We start from the raw sequence: 19,217 nt of genomic DNA, 5'->3' as shown, positions 1-19,217 counted from the left end.
GCTCCGGGTGCGGGAGGGTCCGGCCGGGCCGCAGAGGGCGTCTGGAGACCGGAGAAACGGCGGGCGCCTGGCCCCTCGCCTCGGCCGGGGCTGTCCCTTTAAATCCTGGAGGAGGCAAAGAGAAAAAAAGGAAAGAAAGAGAAAAGACGAGGAGCCCCAAGCGGAGGGTGGCTCTGCCCGGCCCCCCATTCCGCCCCCCGCGCCGCGTCCTGACTGCCGCCCGCCGCCCCTGCGGGTCCAGAGCGCCCCGCCCGCCGCCACAGTTACTGTCAAAATAGAAATTAATTGGAGCCGAGGAGGAGGTTGGGACGCAGCAAGTGCATGTGTGGCAGGGCGGGGAGGGGGCGCAGGGGAGGGGGCGGGAGCCGGCGAGGGGCGACCGCAGACATCCGGGCCCTTTAGCCCAGTGCGCACCCCGAGCCGGAGGCGCGGACAGCGCGGGCGCGGGGCGCGGGACGCGGGGCGCGGGGCTGACAGCCGCGGAGGCGCGGGAGGCGGGGCGCCGGGAGGGCGGAGGCGCGGCGCGGGGAGGGAGGAGCTGCCGCGCGCCCGCCACCGCCGCTCGGCTCCACACCGCGGGCGCAGCCCGGCCACGAGACTCTGACAGCCGCGCGGCCCGCGCTGCTTCGGCGCGCAGGGACAGACGGACCGCAGCGGCGGCGAAGGAGGACGCGAGGACCGCGGCCCGGCGCCAAGTGCGGGAGACGCGCGGGTCGGGCGGCGCGCAGAGGTGAGTGGCTTCGCGTACCGAGCTGGGGCATCGCCTGCGAGGGTCGCGATCTTCCCCGCACCTCGCTTGTGCCGAGGCGGGTCGGGGGGTCGCGGGGCTCCCAGAGGGGTGGCTCTACATCGCTGGCGCCGGGGAGTGATCTCCCGAGCTGTTGCTAGGAGGCCGGCGGTCCGCGCGCCCCGGGCCGCCGGCGGGGGCAGGGGCGCCCTCGGCGCGGCGGGTAGGAGGCGGGGGGCTGCGGTGGCTATTCAGGGGCTCCGTGCGGCAGCCATGCAACGGGAGGAGGCGGGAGGAGGGGGGGAGGGAGGAGGGGAGAGCCAGCGGAGAGAGAGCCAGCGAGCGGGCGCCGCGCCTCCTGGCTGGCACCACGGCCCGGAGCGAAGTGGCGCGCGGGGCTGGAAGGGAACTTCTGCGGGCGCATGCTGTCCCGGGCTCGGCGGCGCCTTCGGGCTCGGGCGGGGCGGGCCTGTCGACAGCCACAGGTGGTTTCTGCCAAAAGTTTTACCGCACTTCTGCCGGGAAGGCGCGGGAACGTTTTGGAGAGTGGCGGTTTCCTGAGACTCTGGCACTCGCATTGAGCTCTTACCTTAAAGATTAGGAAAGGGACTGGGAAACCTGGGACCCCGCATCTCTCGATGCGCCTCCAGGACTTCGTAGAGACGCCTGCTCGAGGTGGTGTCTTTGCAGGACCCTGAAACCCATGCTGCTGTCCATTTGGGAAGTTGCGGGAAATGGGCGCACGCAACGGTTCCTCCGCGTCTGGGAAAAGTTAAGCGAGGGCCGGTCCGCTATCTGTTGCCCGCAGAGGTCAGCCCAAAGTCTCTTCCTAGAGACGCGCAAAGGAGCCCGGTACGCCTTCGCTCCTGACCTGGCTCATCTCCTGCTCCTGTGAAAGCTAACCGTCTTCCGGCCGCTGTGTTGCTTTGTTATTAGGGCTGCTGCTCTGATTTCTTTAAGAAGAGGGCCAGGAGGAACCCAAGAAAAGCAGAGCGGCAACAACTCTCGTTTCCTTTTAATCCAGCCGCGATGGCTGGTACCCAAGCCGAGGTGTGGAGGGTCCGGGACCGAGGGGAAGCAGGAGTTGGTGGCGTGTACTGCCTGCCCGGGGAGCCTCGCTGGATTGGGGTTTCTGGGGCCTCTGGGTCAGAAAGAGGGATGACGGTGGGAAGGGAAGACCCTCAGAAGAGGAAGCTGTGCCTTGGTCGGCTCTGGGAGAGAGGCTCCTCAAGGAGTCCAGTGGTTTGGCCCTGTTCCTCATTGGCCAGGTTGCTGAATCCAGGGCAGCGAGGTTAGCACCACCCGGGTAGGTCCGTTCCTGGCCTGAAAGAAATCATTATCCCCAGAGTCTGATACCCGCGTGTTGCAAGTCCGTACAGAACTGCATGGGAGTTGGAAACACTCAGTCCTTCATTCTGGCTGGTCCCGTTCCCACTCTCTGTTCCCCCCAGCCCCACCAAGTACCTGAGCAGAAAGCACGCCCTTTGCTGTGAAGGAAATCACAGAATTTTGGAGCTGAAAGAGGCCCTAGAAATATTAAGAGCACTCATTTTTGCAGATGAGCACTCAGGCTCAGGGAAGGAGAGTTGACCTGCTACAGTGTTAGAGGCCGGGGGAGGCTAGAAATGACATCAACCTCCCAGAGCAGGGTGGAGAGAATTCCTTCAGCAAGGCCTTGTAGAGCCTGAGATCAGAAATGCCACCCCCACACCCTAAGCCCATCATGGGCTCATTATCTGGTACTTTCTACACCCATGTTTGCCAGCTAATTTCCTGCCCCCTGTCCTTGGCTTAAAAAAAATCAGAACTGTCACTGCAGATTTCCAGTCTGACACTATCCCAACTTTCCCTGCTCCCTCCTCACCCCAGATTCCTTCAACTCCTTTTGTAACATAATGTGGCTTGATTAGCCAAGATGAGTTTGCAGCTTGTCTCACTGCGAAGCACCCACTTTCCGTAGGATGCCAGAACTCTGTTTTCCTGGTAATTAGGTTTTACAGATATTTTTGAAAGGGAGCCCAATTCTGGATCAATTACACTTGGACACAAATGCTGTGCTGTTGTGGATACTAAATGAGAAAGATGAGCAATTATCTGGGGGTGTTGGAATAAATGTTGTTATGAGTATTTGACACAGCTATTAGACATCAATGAGTGGGTTTTCAGTAAATGTTTTTTACGCTGTATTTTATTGAGAAAACAAAGTGTCTTAATTAAAAAGAACTGCAAGTTGGCCACTTAAATTTTAGCCACTTGTTTCTTACCAGTGTGTATGGGCGGGAAGGATTTGAGTGGTAAACATTTAAGATGACTTTCTTCTCCCCAGACCTAAATATTCTAGGGCCATACTTATCCTTCAGACTAAAAATGTCATGTACAGCCCAGCAGAACCATATTAAATCAAAAGAATTCTGGATGTGCTGTGTGTCAATCTGTATTTGTCAGAAATGACTTGCAAAAGAGAATATTTTGTAAGTTTTATGCTTTCAAGGGCATGAAATATCAAGAATTCAAGGCTAATGCAATGTCACTGAGCATAATTCTTCTCTCATGAACAGAAAAGAATCAGTGTCCCCAGAGTTGTGCTTGGGGCTCCTGTAGAGGAAACCAGGAGTGTTTAGACCATGTCTTTTCACTTTTATTGCATGCTAACCTCATTGGTACCTCATCGTTCAGAGTTCAGCTTTTATTCATCTTACAGTGGGGACACTGAGGCAGAGAGAGGGGAGAATGTTATTCCTGTAACTCCATTCACTGCATTAACATATACTGAGTGTGCAGCTTGGGGTTTCTGGGCTGACTTGGGTGAAAAGAAAAAGTGAAAAGTCAAAGTGTTAGTCACTCAGCCAGGTCCGACTCTTTGTGACCCCATGGACTGCAGACCGCCAGACTCCTCTGTCCATGGAGTTCTCCAGACAAAAATACTGGGGTGGGTAGCCTTTCCCTTCTCCCGACCCAGGGATTGAACCTGGGTCTCCCGCATTGCAGACAGACTTTTTACCAACTGAGCCACCAGGGAAGCCTCTGGTGGTGAAAGACCAGGGTGAAAGAGGCTCCCTGATCATATAGGGAGCCCCTCGCCTCTCTCCAGCCCTGCAATTCCCAAGGGGTGTAAGAGTGTGGCAGGGTTACAGTGATAATTCATAGGTGGCCACTTGCTCCCGAGGGGCCCTGAAGGTCTTGGTTCCCCACCCCCACTGTGGGTGAGCTGATTCCCTCCCTCTTCCAGCAGGCTGTGGGAACTTGGGCGAGGAGGGACCAGCTGGCCGAGGCTGGGGCGGGGGTGTGGGATCTGTGCTGTGGACGGCTGAAGGAGTGCAGGCTATTTATAACCCTCCTCCCCTCCTGGGAGGAAAAGACTCAAGGGTCTGGAACCAGGCTCGGCACCGACTTCTCCCCTGGAGAGCTGTGCCCGCTGGGAGAGAACCTGCCGCCCACTGCCTGGCGGGTGTGGGGAGCGACCCCTGACCTGTGTGGAGGGGCCCTGTAGGGCTTCTGGCAGCTTTCAGCTCTTCCGGGGGACCTGGGATACAAGCATGTCCTAGAGCTGTGGTGTGGCCGCTTTTTCTCAGGCACCCCCTATTTGCACAAAATGAGGCACATTCCAGAAACCTCGAAGAGCGGAGCTTAAGAACTCGCTCAGGTCGGGGGTAACTGGCTTCTGCAAATAAGGGCAACAATGAGTTTTATGCCGAGAAGATTCTGAAAGCAACAAATTAGACACGGCCCTCTCTGACCATGCACTGTGGCATTTCTGTGCAGTGCTGATTAAGGGGGTCTGAGTGTTTTTCCTCCTCCCCGACCCCTTCCCCAGACAGATCCCCAGTGGTCGCCATCCCCTCCCACTCTTCAAGCCAACCCCAAACACCTGTGTCTTCAGACATGGTACCTGCCACCCCACCAATTACAACTTCATTCCTGAGACTGGGCGTATCTTCTCCCTGGGTCAGTGGAGGGAAGAATGGGGTTGGGGCCGAGCAGAGGAAGCAGACAGGACACTGAGCTCATCTCTCTGTTCTTCATCCTTTGGAGTGAATGAGTCCACCCTTCAGAACCAAGTCAGGCGCTCACAGCAGCTTTTACCAGGCAGCCCACCTGGAGAGGTGGGTGCCGGGCAGCTCCGGCCGACGGTGGTGCCCTGTGAGCCTGGGGCAGCTTTTGGGAGCCGGGCTTGTGTTGTTCATCTTCACACCCTCAGCGCCCACCCCAAGGCCTGGGCACGGAAGTGTTTGCTGAACGCACGCCGAGGGCTGGGCCTGGTGGACAGGCTTGCTGCTTTGCTGCCCTCCGCTGTGCTCCTTGATGCTGTGGAGGGGGTGTCAGGAGGGCCCGGACGGGGAAGCAGAGTGTGGCTGAGAAGAGAGGGGGTTCCATAGACATTCTGAGAGCCCCGAGTCAAGCTGATTGGCCCTCCGCGATGATGGGAACCCAGTCATCAATTCAACTGACGGCCATTCAGTCCTTCTCTATGGGCTCTCGTGGCGCAACCCAGCCTCACGGACCCTCATGGAGCCGCAGGGGGCGCCTCCTGTAGTGGGGCAAGGGGGCCACTCGTGTGTTCCCCTCCTGTGGGCTCTCTGGGGTCTGACCATCCTCTCTGACCATCCCCCCGCCTCCACCCCGTACTCCAGCCACCTAGCTCCTTTTTGCTTCTTCAACACATGGAGCTCATGCATTTCTCTTTGGCTGTTCTCTTTGTCTGCAAGGCCCTTCCTGTAGATCTGCCTACAGCTGGTTTTAACCTTGTCATTAGATCTCAACTGAAAGAGCCCAGTAATGGATTCTTTATAGCGCCCCAATCTGTCTGGGGCAAAATCTTGGTTCTCCTTTGGTCTACTGTCTGCCTCCGCCACTGGAATTTAAGCTTCATGAAGACAAGGAGCTTGTCTGATTTGCTCCCCAGGTATTCCCAATGGCAGAACAGTGCCTGGCAGTGGCTGAGAAAATAGTTGGAGAATAGGTGGTAAAGTAGCATTAGTGCTAGAAGGTATATGAAGATGAATCAGTCAGGGGCCCTGCGCTGGGAATCCCTTTAGCTTAGAGGCAGATATAAAGCTTGTTCATACTCACCCTGATGAGTGGCAGGAAGGGAAGGTGGCATTCAAGAGGTACAGCCCGGGAGGCCTGTGGTCAAGCTGCATTAATCCTGATTTGACAAGGATGGTTGGCTTAGGCGGAGGGGTCTTCTTTCCAATGGTATGAACTCGGGCAACTGACCCACCTCCAGCACTGAAGTTCCTCTCACTTACTGACTGCCACCCCTCTCTCTCTTCTATTTATTTACTTCTTTGGTGAGCAAGAGTTCCAAGCATAATGCCATCCTTGGAGAGTCAGGAATGTTGTGTTTTTCCACCAGCTCCATTCATCTGCAGCCTTCTCAGAACAGCTGTGGACAGCTGGCTGCCAGCGTGGATGTGGGGAGAGCTTCTCTTCAGGGCCAAGGGGGTATACACAGCCCTGCAGGAATGGGGAATTTCATTTGTGTTTCACACCCTGCTGATCTCCAAACCCCACTGAAATGGTGCCTATAAAAACAGATACATGAGGAAATTAAAAAACTATTAGCATTCAGTTTGCTGCTTATTTTCTGATTATAAAAGCAATAGGGTCATGATAGAAAATTTGGAAAATATGGAAAGGTATAAAATTAAAACAGAAAACTGCTTACAGCACCCTGATTTTGGAATATTTCCTTCCAGTCTTTTTTCTGTATTCACCAGCACACATGGAGACCTACTCACATATAAATATAGTTAGGATTGAGTGTTGTTTCTACAGCTTTGAAAATCCACATAGTTTTTTAGTAAACAGAAAGGTTTCTTTTTCTTGGAAGTTTGGGAGTGATTCACACTCCCACTGAATCACCGATACTTAGAAGAAAATGGATTTTCCAGGTCTCCTTGCTGACTGAGAACATTTCAGTAGGCTTTACCATCCACAGTTTGAATTAGGAAATCAGTACCCTTCTGCCCCACTCCTAACACTGGATATAGTTAGAGAGACGTGGTGGTGGTTTAGTTGCTCAGTCGTGTCTGACTCTTTGCAACCCCATGGGCTATAGCCCACCAGGCTCCTCTGCCCATGGGTTTCCTCAGGCAAGAATACTGGAGTGAGCTGCCATTTACTTCTCCAGGGGATCTTCCCAACCCAGGCCCAACCCAGGGTTTGAATCTGTGTCTTTTGCATTGCAGGCAGATTCTTCACTGCTCAGCCAGGCAAGCCTGGCTAGAAAGATATTTCTCCTTAAGTACCTCCTCTAATACCTTGTTAAGGGCCACAGTGTTGCAAGCTGTCCCTTACTGAGGGTTCTATTACATTTACTAATGCCACAGTGTTCTTTAGAAACATATTTTTATTGTTGTGTTGCATTCCTTCAAGTAATGTATCATATTTTATTTACCATTACAAAACACAAACCATACCCAATGCCCATTAGCTAATCATTCCTTGACCTACAAACAATAGCAGCAGAACCTTGAGAAACATGAACTAGGATGATTGGATTAGCGTGTTTAGGGCAGCACTGTTTGGGGGAAACCCTCAGAAGCCCAGGAACTTTGTCACTGTCACTGCTATGCTTAGGGTCCAAAGAATGCCTGGTGGGCAGTGGATGCTCAAGATACATTTTCTGAATGAGTTAAATGCAGAATACTTCCTGAGAGAGCTGAGACCCTGGTTAGGTCTGTCGATGTCAAGGCTTCTTCTAAGAATGAGTTTTGCTGGGGAGGGAGTTCAGGACCCTGAGGAAGAACACCACCTTCTGGAAAGCAGAGTAGGAAGGGGCAGCTCTCTGACTAACAGTTTTGATGGGTTTTTGGAAGAGATGAAGTTTAGATGGAGTCTTGATATAGGAGCCTAGAGACACTTAATTTTGTGAGACAGGAACTGGAGGGCACCCTGGTAGGAGGAAACTCAAGGTCAAGAGAGCCTCAAGGTCAAGAGAACCCCAGGGTCAAGAATGTGGGAACAGGTTGTTAGCCTAGGATGTGGGGTGTCGCCCAGCCAGAGAGTGGCTGGAGACGGAGATTCTTCCAACCAGCACCTCATCAGGAGCCCAGAACCTACTCCCAGGGGAGGAAGGGTCCCTGGGGACCACGGGGCTTCCAACCCTGCCTTCAGGCAGGTATTGTCCCCATCCTGCAGGTGAGGAAGCTGAGACAGGTTCAGGGATGGTGAGGAGCATAGGGGTGGAGCTGATCAGACCTGAATCCTATGGCTTGGTCACGTTCCCCTGGTCACCCTGGACATGTTACTTAACCTCTCTAAGTCTTAGTTTCCTCATCTAGAAAACAGAGATAACCCACTCCATAGGGCTGCTGAGAAAATGGGATGAGACGATGCACATATAGCACTCGGCACAGTTCCTGACCAAGAAGAGGGGTCCCCACGTGGGAGCCACAGTTATTGACTTGGGAGGAGACCAAGGATTCATGTTGAAGAGGGTTCAAGACTTCATTTTCTTCCCCTCCACCTCCTCTTCCTCCCCAAGCTACCACTATACTTGAAGGCATAAAATCCTCCAAGACAGATGACTGTTGGAAAGGCAATGCTCAGGTAGAATTACTGTCACTTGCAGGGCGACAGGATCTCTCTTCTACTTCCTGCAGAAGGGGAGAAACACTCCTTGCAATCACTGTGGAGACTCAGGCTCAGTGTCAGCGTGGTGTCTGGGGCACACTATCTATCAGGAATGCCTGGCATGGCTGGTCTTTAGAATAGAAAATGGCTGGGCAGAGACTCGGACACGGGACAGGTCAGTTTTGACGACTGGGATAAACAGCTTATAACCTAGAGCAGCACAGTCTAGTGAAGATGTAATGTGAGTCCCGCAGGTAATTAAAAATTTCTAGCGGTCACATTTTAATGTTTTTTCTTTTTTTTTTTTTGGAGGGAGGAGGGTTTTTTTTGTTTGTTTGTTTTTGGTTGCACCATATGGCATCTTAGTTCCCGGACCAGGGATGGAAGCCTTGCTCCCTGCACTGGAAGCATGGAGTCTTAACCACTGGGACCTCCAGGGAAGTCCCACATTTTAAAGAAGTAAAAAGAAACGGGTAAATGAATTTTGGTAAGGTCTTTTGTTTAACTCAATATATCCAAGATATTACCATTTCAACATCTGACACCAGTCACATTTCATGGGGTCTGTAGTCCCCTGGAGACAGGGCGGGGAGCCTGGGGAACAGGTTGTAGGGCCAGTCTGGGGGAGCTGGGGCTACCTGGGGGACTCTGCATGGCCAGAGGAGGCCACGTGTCACAAGCTGTCCTCTGGGAGGAAATGTCTGAAAAGCAAGCAAATTTGGGAAGAAGTGAAGGGCTCTGAGACTTTTTACCCCGGCCCTTGGAGGGTGAACTGTGTATCCTGGGACCTGTTGCACTGTGGACCTCAATTTTCTCATCCTCAAAAGTGTGATTGTATTATCTCAGCCATTCTGGCTTTGGTTTCCCTCATTCCTGCAGAAAAGGCATGGAAAGCAAATTTAGCCACTTTTTAAGTTTGAAGTGGGTGGAGGTGGGGCTTGGAGAGAAAGTTTGGGCAACAGAGAATACTGCTGGGCCCCATGTTTAAAAGCATCTCGTTAGAAAGTTCTGTCTGAACAGTTTAGAGAGACGTACACATCTCTCTAAGCCTCTGCCAGAGTGGACAATATCTAGTCACTGCCGTCAAGTTGCATTTATTTAAAAAGTATGTTTTGGGCATGGAGGGGAGCCTCTGTTAACTGTGTTATTTTTAAAAAGTGACATGTTGTCATTGTCTTTAAATCCTGAAGCTGCGCGTTGTTCCTGTTCGTCCCAGATGGCTGTGAATGGCAGCCATAAAGGAGGGGAGGGGCCCTGCAGGAAATATTAGAACAAAAAAGGAAATATTTCAGCTCTGTCATAAATGGGCACGTGGCCTGTCCAGAGAGGATGTGGGAAGAGAGAGGAAAAAAGCAGCAGGTGTGTTTGGAGGGAAGGGTGTGTCCGCAAATGTATTTTAAGCTCTTGGAGTCAGAGTCACTGGTTTCATCACATTCTGGGGAGGAGGGATTTGAGGTTTTTATCTGCCTGCCACAGGCTTCAGCGAGGGGAAGGAAACTCTCTCTCCTTTTTAAGGAGTGTCTCCTCTTTTTAAATTAGATTGTCAGTGAGTAACTAGCTAGGTCTACCTGGGGACTCTGTCTTCCCACGGGGGAGCGGGCCTGTGTGCTCTAAGAGCTGGTCCGAGCAAACCCATTCTCCGAGGAGGAAGGTGAGGGGGTCCGGGGCCCTGCCCCTCTCTGAGGTCCCCCAGGAAAGTGGACAGGAGTGCAGACCAGTGCCAGCGGCTGCCACGCATCCTTTTGGCCACACAAGGGTGCTGCCTCGGTTTTTGTTTTCTCCACAGTTAACAGATGACTCAGCCGGGCTGCCTTGAACCTTTTTTAAATGGGGATTTCTCTTTTATGTTTTTCTAAAGTAGATTTTTTATTACTTTTCCACCCATTGTTTGCTTTGAATTTCTAATTTAATTTTTTCGAATAGGTCAATACTTACATGGTTTAAAATTCAAAAGGTACAAAAGGGTATTCAAAGTGAACTGTCTTTCTCTCACCGCATCTCTTAGTCCCCTTATCCCTAGGCAACCACTTCTACTGGTCTCTTTGCTTTAGAAATGGTGAATGCACGTACTGGAAAATATGTATATGTGTATGTGTGTGTGTATGCATGTGCATGTGTATTTAAAATTTTTTTTATCTAAATGGAAGCATAGCATATACATTATTATTTCACTTTACATTTACTGAATAGTAAATTTTGACTAGTTAAGAACTTTTTTGTTCTTTTTTACTTGTTTATTTTGACTGCATAAATTGCATTATATGGCTGTACCTTGTTATTTAACCAGGCCCTTGTGGATGGATATTTTGGTTGTTTCCAGTCTTTTGCTTATTTAATAATCTTGGGCTTTACCCAATGGTTTTTTTTTTTTTAATGAAAGCAAACCTTGAGTTTTCTGAATACAGGCAAATTGATAGCATTCTAGGCTTGCTGATATATTGTTCACAAGGTACTTCAAAGAACAAAATTGCTTAATTGTTTAAAGATGAAGAGCAGAATAAACTTTCTTTTCATCAGTCTTCCTGGGAAACAAATTCTGTGGTCGACATTATTTAGCTAATGTTTCTTGAGTTCCTACTTTGTGCTGTGTCCTGGGCACTGGGCCAGGCAGTGGGTGGGGGGGCACAAAAGGAGGAGGCTTACAGGATAGCACTCTTGTTCTGGGCCTGGGGTTGGAGTAGGGGTGATTGATGGAGGGAAAAACAGCTAAAGCGGCACTCTGGGGGCAGCCTTGATGGAGGGGATGTAGGAGCTGTAGAGGGAAGGTTGACCCTTTGACTGGAAGTGGGGGCATGGTTTCAAGGAGGGGCTCTGGGCTGACTGGCTGCCTGTGAGCAGCGAGGGTTCCTGCCCAAGCTTGTGGACTGTAGCCAGGCTCCTCTGTCCATGGAATTCTCCAGGCCAGAATACTGGAGTGGGTAGCTATTCCCTTCTCCAGGGGGTCTTCCCAACCCAGGGGTGGAACCCAGGTCTCTCGCATTGCAGGCAGATTCTTTACCAGCTGAGCCACCAGCGAAGCCCAAGCTTGTGGCACCATGTCCTTGGTCCCGCTCACCTGCCTCTCTAAATCACCATCCATCTGCAAGGTCTTCCATAAGGCAGGGTCTGGGACACTGGCTCAGCCAGGTAGACTGTGTCCTCACAGGGCTTCTTCTGACCTTGAGGAGCTTTGAAACCCCTGTTTATCCCAGGAAGACAGAGAGGTCTGCAGTCTGGAGAGCAAGGCTCTCCCTGAGGCTAGTCCTTTCTCAGCAGATGGGCAGAGATGGCAGAGCAGCCTGCAGACAGAAGGGATTGGGGCTAACGGGGGGAAATCAACCCCACTGTGTTGAAGGAGGCGCCCTCGACCCGCTTGAACTGGAGCCCTCGTGGGCTGTCCCTGTGTGTTTCCAGCTTTGGGCTCCCCTCCTGGATTGAGGGCATCTCCTTTCAGCAGCACTGGCCCCAGTCCTTTCAGCCTGTTCTCTAGGGAGCTCAGAATACTTACCGGAAGCAGCCTGAAGGTAAACCTTTATCAGCAGACTTGAAGGCAACCAACTAAAGTGGCTGAAGAGGTCCAGACTGGCCCTAGAAACTGCCCATCACAAAGAATTTTTGGTTGTGTAGATGTGCGGGTGGGGTGAGGGAGGGAAACCGGGATCCCACGGAGAAAACAAGTTGCCTTGGAGCCCCCACTGTGTCTTCAGGGCTTCCTTGTTGGCTTAGACAGTTAAGAACTCATCTGCAATGTGAGAGAACTGGGTTAGATTCCTGGATTGGGAAGATCCCCTGGAGGAGGGCGTGGCATCCCACTCCAGTATTCTTGCCTGGAGAATCCCCATGGACAGAGAGAGGAGTCTGGCGGGCTACAGTCCATGAGGTCTCAAAGAGTCGGTCACAACTGAGCAACTAAGGACAGCACAAGCTCTGCAAAGCATCAGAAGAAACCTGAGACATGGTCTCCGTCAAGGATCTGAAAACCTGGCTGGGAAAATGATGATGTACATAAGACAGACACAGGCTTAATGCTGAAGAGCTAAGTGATGCAGTCTGTCTTGTAAGAACTGTAGGACTTTACGGAAAAGAGAGGTTGTCAGCCTGGAGTCAACAGGATGTGAGACGTGAGATGAACCTCAGAAAGGGAGCGTGGTAGGAGGATGGACACTGACGTCAGTTTAGTGACTGCTCCACGGCAGACACTGCCCGAGTGTGGTACACCCATTCAGCCCCACAGCAATGTACATTTGGCATTATTCCCATTTAACAGAGCTCAGATTTCAGAGCCCATCTTCTGCCTACTGCACCTAAATTGACACTGAGATTCCCAGAGCTTATTCAGGGAGAAACAGCCTGTGCACAGGAATGGTGGTGGGACCCATGTGCCCCGCATCATGTTCTGCCAAGAAGTTGCCTGGAGAATCCCATGGATGGAAGAGCCTGGCAGGCTACAGTCCGTAGGGTTGCAAAGAGTCGGAGACCACCGAAGCAACTTAGCATGCATGCACATGCATGGCACCGTTGTAAAAATGCAACTACCAGCATGAAGGAATATCAAGCCACTGGGCTCAGGTTTTCAGACATCCCAGAGGTGTGCGTTTGTCTGTTTTCTCATTTGGTAGATTCATGGTTCTGTATTTCAGCTTCTGTGAGAGTCACATGACTTGCTAAGGACTTTGTGACTCACCGTGAAGGATGAGAATTCCACTTTCATTACACCCTCTGTTTGGGCTGTGGGCCTAGTAGTATGTGGGGTTGGAGTGGTGACCGGACAGGAGCAGAGGAAGGGATGTGAGGGCTGGTAAATCCTGACTAATGGTTAGGCTGTGTGATGTGCTTGAAAGCTTCAAGGACCTCATTTCAAGGCTCACGTTTTCATAAGATTCTCCAGTAGATTTCTATTCATCTTTGTAATCTCAGGGTTCTCTGTCCTGGTACTAACTTACACATGAATAGAAACCACTTGAACACAAAAGCCCACCTGTTGTTTTTCTGACTGCCTTTAGCACTGGGAATGAATGAAGTCTTAGTAGGTTTGAATCTCACCTGAAGAAGTTATGGCCATCTTTTTAGACTTCTTGCCCTGACTCTTATAGAATGTGGAATGCACCCCGAGGGAAGGAAAACATTTCCTGTTTCTGGCTTAGCTCGGATGTAGGATGTGCTTGTGCCCATTTTGCAAATCATCTCGTAAGTCTGATCTCAGCTCTCTTCTGAGAACTTGGAATCTGTGCTCACAAGCTGGGTGGTATGGATGAGAAAGCAGAGGGCGAGACCCCAGTCCCTCTCCTGGCCAGCCATGGGGACACCGACGAGCGTGTGATTGCCTTTGTCTACCTGGAGCCCTGGCATGTTTTCCTAAGATGCTTTCCTAAAGGCATGGGACTGGTGAGAAAGATTGTAAAAGTGAATTATTTGATAAACTGATATTTCCACTTACATGATGGAAAACTAAATCACGCTATGTTTTATTTCCATTGCTTTGCCAGAGATTCCGATGCACCAGACTGAGCCACCTTGCTGAGCATCACTTATTTGCAGAAGTCATTACAAGCCGTTGTGTAACCAGAGGCTTTTCTGTTCCTTCCTTACAATTTTCAAGATCCTGCGTTTGTATAGCCCTGACTCAGCACCATTCTATTTTGGGAATTTGTTACCTCTTTTCAGATTCTGGAGTGCTCTTCTCGAGTTTTCTGTTCTTTACTCGGGCATGGCTATTACGTAGGTCTTGAGTCCAGGTCCGAGGTAGTCACACCACAAAAGGACACATCTTTGTACCAGGACTCTGCCTTGGGATACCGGAGTGACCTGGTACCTCTTCCTGCCTAACTTGTGGACAAGCTAACGTTTTCACCCTTGTAAATTCTGACATTCCTGGGGACAGTACTACTTGCCACAGTGGTGAAGCATTTCAAAACAACACACACACACCTCTCTCTCTCTCTCCTCCCATCCCTTCTTCCCCCTTCTCCCCCTCACCTTTCTCTTTCCCTTCTTAATTGGAACGCGCCCAGCATACTGGCTCTCACAGAGCCCAGAACTCAATAAATAGTATCGATTACTACTAATATCATGATGATCATATTCAAAAGGAAACCACAGCCCACAGTCCCTTTGTGGTCACGCTCGAGAGTCAGAAATCTCTCGTAGCCTGGCGACCCATTCCATTGTTGTTGTTGTTGTTTTAAATTTTTTTTTTTATATTCCATCCTTCATATACACACACAGCACATTAAGAGTCTGTTCATTCTTGGGATGTATGCGAAATTCCTATTCCTGTCAGGAGAATTTATGTGTGGTTTTAGAGGGGATAATCGACCAGTTAGTATGTGCGCACTGATTTTATACACATACGCGTTGCCGTTTACAGCACACATTATAACATCTTCAGTCTCTGCCAAGAATGTGTATTTCTTAGCCCCGTGCATTTGCATATTATGGGTTCATAATTTCAAATAGCTGTAAAGATCTCTACAGAAAAATGTAGTCACTGTACTCTGATGTTCTAAATCTCAATGTAGTAGTAGAACCGGGCTAATTTTTGCCCCTGCTAATGTACCAGCCCTATAATTTTCTCTCTCTCTCTCTTCTCACACACACACACACCTCTGGCTTTACTTCTCAGCAAGGATTTAATAGATGGAAGCTGAGTTATGCTGCCTATTTCCTAGACTTCATTACCTTTCCAAAATATATCGTATACTTGGCACAATGTACTGTGGTCTTATTACAGATGATTAAAAAGAAAAGATTTGTCAAAATAAATGAAGCCACTGCATCTAATCTTCCCCTGGTTTGGATCCCTCGCTGCTCACCCCTCACCCCACCCCACACCTTCAGTCATCTGCCGTGTGTCTGGCTTAGCTGCGCTCCTGACACGGCAGAGAGCTCTTCACAAATTGCCCTTTCAAGCTAATATCACCGGAAAATCCAGCCACCCACACCCACCCTCTAATCAGTCATTAGGGAATCTGCCAGTGGCAGCCTTGATTTGACCAAACAAAATAGAGCAGAAGGAAGAAAAGAAACCTACATGTTTTTAAGATCTTAAAAGTAGAAGGCTCCTGAATTTTAAAAACAGTCAAGTGGAGATTTTCTTTTTGAAGTTCAGGAAAAAAAGGATGCCAAGTTGAAATCTGTTGTTCAGTTGCTAAGTCAGCTCTGACTCTTTTGTGATCCCATAGACTGTAGCCTGCCAGGCTTCCGTCTGTCCATGGGATTTCCTAGGCAGGAATACTGGAGTGGGTCACCATTTCCTTCTCCAGGGGATCTTCCCGACCCAAGGACTGAACCCAAGACTCCTGTATTGTAGGCGGATTTTTTTCCACTGACCCACCAGGGAAGTCCTAAATTGAAGTCCGTTATGCTCCATTTCAGGGTCGGCGGAGTCAAATAGCTGAGCCTTAGGCATCTTCCAGTGCCATGGTTGCAACAGAAATGCTGAAGAAGCTCACCGTCATGGGACTGACCTGGGCCGTGGAACTGGCCGGGGCTGGGAAGGAAGTCCAGTGACTTTATTCATTGTCTGGTCTGTTTTGCCCTTTTGATGTCCAGTCAAAAAGTAAGTGGTGCCCTGAAGACTGGGCGCTGTATGCCCTTCAGAGTATCTGGAAGGGTTCCGGCTTCCTTGAGTCAAAAAGAAAGTGTTAGTCACTCAGTTGGGTCCATCCAACTCTTTGTGACTCCATGGACTGTGGCCCACCAGGTTCCTCTGTCCATGGGATTCTCCAGGCAAGAATACTGGAGTGGGTTGCCATTCCCTTCTCCAGGGGATCTTCCTGACCCAGGGATTGAACCCAGGCCTCCTGCATTGCAGGCAGATTCCTTGAGCAAGGGGCATCATTTTCCAGGTGCTGAAATGACAGCGTCTGTAACTCAGGTGCTGAGGTTGCTGACCTCAGGGTGCTTATGATCACCTTTCTGCCTCTTGGGTTCTGCCTTCTGTGGCTTATTGTTACTTAGGAATGTCTGCTTTATTCCTCTGTGCGTCTCTGTGTGTGTGTGCCTGTGTGTGTTCATCGTGAAGATGTCCTGATGGAAACTTTCTTTAGTTTTGATTCAGAGTTTAATTGCAGAAGAATTAAATGAAAACTTAACTTTATAAAAATTCTCTTTTAAAAACATTTTAACAGCTTTATTGAGGTATAATTTATATGCCATAGAATTCACTTTGTTTTAAGTTTACCATGCAATGATTAATTTTTAACAACATACATATATATCTCTACATATATATATATATATGTCAGAAAGTGTTATTGTGTGTACATATATACACATATATGTACATGTATGTATATGTATGTGTATACATATACACACATACACATGTGTATGTGTATACATATATGCATATATGTACACATGCATGTGTATGTATATATATGTATATATATTTGTGTATATGTGATGTCGGGGTTGATAGTGGGGCAGAGATTGTGGAAGGAGGAGGGAAAGGGAAGGAATCTTTTGTCCTCTGCAGCCCATGGCTTGTGTCCCCTCCCCTTATCATCTCTGCAGAAGGAGCCATGTGAGCAGGAAGTGTGGGGGGCAGAGCAGGCTCACAGGGGGCACACTCTGGGCAGCGCCCCTCCTGATTCCTCTTGGCCCCACCCTGGCTGGTGGGGCTCTTCAGCCCTTGGACAACAACTGCTCCTCCCTGGTCATTAACAGTTCACAAGTGCCGAGGTATTGTCACATCAAAAGCATATTCATTAGCACCTTTGGCTAACGCGGTTTCCTGTTCGCACTCACAGACTGCTGCAGCGGATTTCGGAGGTCACCCAGGCCCGTGCCCCTGTATACGCACGACCAGATACTGCCTCTCGGGCTGAAGGACGTGGTCCAGGGACACTCGCTGGTCAGCCTAGACCTGGGGCCGGATCCTGGGCTCGCGACTGTCCAGGACAGTGGCACCGCCTTTTCATTGCCCTGCCCTGTTGGAATGGCCTAACGTGGACAGGGCAAGTGGGCAGGAGCGCGGGTGGCAGTGGGTCATCCAAGGCCCATTTATCTCCTTATAGGCGTCTCACGTCCCACCTCCCCAGCCCTGCTCCAGAGCTGTCTTTTGCTGCTTTAAAGTGTCTCGGTCAGGACGCCCTGCTGTCCTTTTCCATCACCTCTCATCATCTAGGAATCCTGAAAGGAGCAGAGGTCAAGTGAAGAGCCTGCTCCCTCAGACCTTTATTCCAGAAGCAGCAATCCTTTGATTATATCTGACAAGTCCAAATGAAGAGATTAGGCCAAACAGAGAAACAGCCATAGCTTGAACTTGGACTTCTGTGTAGAAACCACTGTTGAGTATCCTGGTTGTGTTTTGTTGGGGTGTGTATGTGTTTTAAAAGAAAGTTCTCAGAAAATGATGTTTGGGGGGGCAAAAAAAAAGAGCATTTCATCTTGAAGAATTCAGAGCTGTGCAAAAAAAAAAGTGAGTGAAGAAATCAATTGTATGTAGATGCAAGTAGCTATTAGATGCCCAATGTGTAGGGGAAAGGGGAGATCTTATGCTTTGAAAGGCGAACAGTTTCTCCCTCTGATTCAAGGGAACTCGCCCTGCTAGGGTGCTTACTTGGAGGCTTTCCTTTTCAGCCTTTGCCAGCTGGTGTGGAGCCGAAAGCCAACTAATGGGGCGGAAGGCCAAGCTTTCCCTTGTGCTGAAGCCAGAGGGGGAGAAGAAGGTAGACAGCAAACTTGAAGAGAGGAGCAAAATTGTGACAGCTGAACAGTGGCATTTCCAGCCGGACAGTGGAATGCTTGAACCTGTAGGAACTAGATGAGCCAAGAGGATGGGGGTGTCCGAGAGCAGGGATTCTCTAATGGGGGTCCCCAGATCTCCTGGGAGCTGGTGAGAAATGCAGATTTTCAGGCCCCACCCCACTAAGACCAACTGAATGAGAATTTCTATGCGTGAGCCCAGTGATCTGGAGTTTAACCAGCTTTCCTGGAGGTTTTAATGCACTCTCCAGTTTGAGAATCATAGCTGTAGGAAGAGTGAGGGGCATGTTAAGCCATGATGGATGGATAACAGCTGAGGGTCAGAGTGCTGGTTCTGCATTGTTTTGTCAATGTCATAATTGGTTAAGTCATGTCCAGTTCATTTAATGAAGAATTTTATTATCCTCTAGAATACAGAGTTGACTGAATTGTATATCAAAAATCCAATAAATTGGACATTATACTTTGCCTTATAACACGTTAAGCTTAAAATATTTCCATGCATTTCTAATAAAATTTTATTACATGTGCTTCAAAAACAACCCCCAAATCCAATGAGCTTCGCTCAGAAAGAGCATAAAAGAGAACCCAAGAAACAGATTGACTGGCTTTACCTCCTGGCTCTGCCATTTAGCAGTCATGGGAAGTTGAACCTGTTAAGATTTCTGAGCCTCTTTTTTCTTGTGGAGTCAAATCAGGGTGGAAAATTACCTACTTCACGGAGTTCTTGAGAGTAAAGGAGGCCGAGAGTCACCATGCAGGCAGAGTCTAGCGCAGGGCCTGACCACGCGGAGGACTTGCTTCCCTGGGCAGGTGCCCTTTGCCTTCATGTGGTGGCAGTCACCCAGATGACCATGACCTAGCTTCTCAGGCACTTAACGCTAACATTGGAAGAGATTTGGATGGTCCAGTCCACTCGATTCATTTTATTGATGAGGCAATGGAAGCTGGGAGATTTTAAGTTACATAACAAGTTATTTGCAGAAGGAAGGCTGGAGCCCCTGTCTGCTGTAGCCTAGCTTACTGACTTTCTTGACCAGGACGTTTGTCCTCACACACTGACCTTGTATCGCATGAAGGTGAGTGTGAGGGCCAGAGAAGGGGTCCTTTTGTCAACTGTAAAGGCCTCTGGACAGAGGAGAAGGAGCCCAAGTGCTGCCAGCTCTCACTCAGGTTGCCCCTCTTGCTTGCCACTCCTGCCTCGGTTTTCCAGGTATGGAGA

General features: G+C 49.9%; 1 protein-coding gene across 3 annotated transcripts in view; it reads left to right on the top strand.

Moving 5' to 3' along the window:
* Positions 1 to 476: 476 nt before the first annotated feature.
* The window catches only part of ZBTB7C (zinc finger and BTB domain containing 7C), a 378,538-nt gene continuing 359,797 nt past the window's right edge, over positions 477 to 19,217 (top strand). For 2 of the 3 annotated variants that reach the window (XM_065932669.1, XM_065932666.1), the window contains exon 1: positions 477 to 730. The gene's annotated coding sequence lies outside the window, so the exon portion shown is untranslated. The remainder of the gene's footprint in view (positions 731 to 19,217) is intronic. The other variant, XM_065932668.1, reaches the window with a different exon arrangement.

The sequence above is a fragment of the Muntiacus reevesi genome, chromosome 4 (genome assembly GCF_963930625.1).
Source record: "Muntiacus reevesi chromosome 4, mMunRee1.1, whole genome shotgun sequence".
Classification (NCBI taxonomy): Eukaryota; Metazoa; Chordata; class Mammalia; order Artiodactyla; family Cervidae; genus Muntiacus; species Muntiacus reevesi.
This window is presented reverse-complemented; position numbering and strand designations above follow the sequence as displayed.